Raw genomic sequence first — 2,760 nt, forward strand, 5'->3', positions numbered from 1 at the left:
GCAAGAGTGAGACAGTGTCATACACACACGGCAGCCCTGTGTGTGTCCAGGTCACCTGGACTCTCACCTACGAGGATTTGCTCGGGATGTACGGCGGCACAGGGGCGGGGCCAGGCGAAAAGCTGGCAGCCTGGGCCTTCCCTCCCCACAAATTCTCCTCCGCCCAACCTGTGACAGCCACAGACTCTTCACTCCGGGGCAGCCCTGGGTGGCCGACAGCCTGCGCTTGTCGGGGAGTGGGGAGTGCAGAAAGCACTGCCTGTTGGAGACTCAGCCCCCACAAGTCCGGGATACGACTGACATCTCTTTAAGCCATGAGAGCTTTCTTAGATGTCAGCTGCAAAGAAGGTGTCTAATCGCCGCTGTTTTGACCCTGATGTCATTTGGCTGCCAGACTTTCCCTCGGGACCCACCCTTATATCCCAGACCCCACTGCTGACTTGGGGCCAGAAGGAAAAAAGATGACAGCAGGCTAGGGGGTGGAGGCACACCTGTGATCCCAGCACTCGGGAGGCTGAGGCAGGAGGATCACAAGCTGGAGGCCAGCCTGGGCTATGTAACGAGACCCCGTCTACAAAACAGACAACACAAAAATAAAATGTAAGGAAAGAAAAAATAGATGACAAGTCCTTTGCACATGAGTGTTGTTAATGTTTTGGTTTGAGACACTTGGCGTGTTGCCTGGCACAGAGCAACAGTAAGTGGCAGCGATTCATTTATCAACCAAAGTTTTTATTGATTGTTGTGATGCGTGGCAGGGAGTTCAGAGCATGTGCTTTTGTGGACAGAATAGAAGTGCTCGCTGCTTTTGTGGAATGAAAGGATCTGCAGGAGAGGCGGGGTGAGGAAGGGATCAGTCCGGGTCTTCCATGCTGTCTCTAACGAGAAGGAGGAGTCAGAAGAGGCTGGAGCGCACCAAGGCCCAGGCAGCGGTGTTGCGCACTGTTTAAAGAAACCGTCCCCCTTTGTTGGTAGGTGTTCGTGATGCATAATAAAGACACTCATCTCAGGGAACTGCTGCACACGCAGGGCGCATCCTGATTCTTCCCCTCCATCCCCTTGTTCCGGACTCAGATCTCCTTCCCATCTCCACAGTCGACCTCTTTGTTTTCTATCATCTACCTTTCATCTTGCTCTTTAAGTTAAGTATACTTCAGGTTTCTTATATAAGAGAAGACATGCCACAGTTAACCTCCTGCGTCTGATCTATTACTTAGCATTATGGTCTAAAGGTGCATCATTTCCTACAGATGACTCAGGTTTCCTTTTTTATGGCAGAGTAGCACTCCCCTGTGAAAACACCACTCTTCTGTATCCATTCGTCTGTTGATATGCATATCGGCTGCTTCCAAGATTTGGCTACCATGAGCTGCGCCACTGGAAGCATGGCCGTGCATGGGTCACTGTGATGTCTTGAACTCTTTTGGGGAAGAGTCCTAGGAGGGGAACAGCTGGGTCAATGGAATTTCTAGTTTTAGTTTTTTGCGACTCTCTACACCAATCTCCTTAGTGGTCGTACCAACAGTGTAGAGGGGTCTCCTTCGGCCCCGCAGTCTGACCAGTGTTTATTATTTCGTATCTCAATGACGGCCAGTCTTTCTGGGCTAAGATGGAACCTCAGTGAGCTTCGGGGAGACTGAGGTCTCCAGAGAGCAGCTGTCCAGGGAGCAGAGACCACGATGCAGCGGGAGGTCAGTCTGTGGGCAGCAGGGCTGTCGGGATGGTGGTGCCCCTGGGTGACAGTGAGTGTGGAAGTGGGTGTGGAGCAGTGTGGTCTAACTTGGCCGAGAGCACGGAGGCGCGTGCTTCGGTGTGAACGCCCGCCCCCCGCCCGCCCCACTCGTGTCCTGGATCCCTAACCCTGGCAAGGACTCGGGGGTGTGGCCGGAAGGCTGGTCCTTCTCTCACTGCCCACCCGCCACAGACGCGGACTCCGCCGGCGCCTCCTGAGCGCCCTCGGGCCGGTGAGAGGTTTCCGTCCTTCGTAAGCCTCCCAGTGGGTGGCGCTTCGCCGCAGGCCCCTGGGTGGACAGTGCTGGCAGCAGGACAGCGAGAGGAGAGGGCCCTGCCCTGCTCTGATGTGGACGAGGCCGTGATCACTGCTATCAGACTCACCGAGTTCCGGTCACTGCTATCAGACAGCGTCGGGCAGCGCTGTCCCTCGGCCTGGGCCCGGGATGCGTCCTTAGGGCTGAGCTGCCTCAGCCAAATCGCCCCAGGGGCACCTGCCCAGCGCTCAGGTTAGGCCGGCCCGGGGGCGCTGCATCCCCCTCCCCAACCTGTGATCCAGGCAGCTGCTCCCGGAGAACCTGAGACCACAGGCCTGCTTGTCACGTGGCGTTTTTTTGTGGTGACACATAGCTAGTATTTGGTGGGGTTGAGATTCGAATCAACTCCAAACCGTAGTTCTTTGTTGCCTTCAAAATAGGGTTTAAAGCAGGTTGTTTTGTTTTGTTTTTTTGAGACAGGGTCTTGCTATATAGCTCTGGCTGGCCTTGGACTCACTGTGGAGCCCAGCCCAACCTCAAACTTGAGGGATCCTCCTGCCTCAGCCTTTTGAGTGCTGGGACCATGGTGGGTGCCACCATGCCCGGCTTATCCGTGTACTTTAAAAAAACTAGGCTGAACAGCAAAATGATACAGCATTCAGGTGGCTTCTGAAAACTTGCACTTAGTTTGATAAAGGTATAAACTAGAAACAGCGTCATGGGAAATATCAAACTGTCAAGCTGAAGTGACAAGAGCAATGTATAGAACTAT

This window comes from Heterocephalus glaber, unplaced genomic scaffold (genome assembly GCF_053883595.1).
Source record: "Heterocephalus glaber isolate CG9 unplaced genomic scaffold, H.glaber_assembly_v1.0 deba00000594, whole genome shotgun sequence".
NCBI lineage: Eukaryota > Metazoa > Chordata > Mammalia > Rodentia > Bathyergidae > Heterocephalus > Heterocephalus glaber.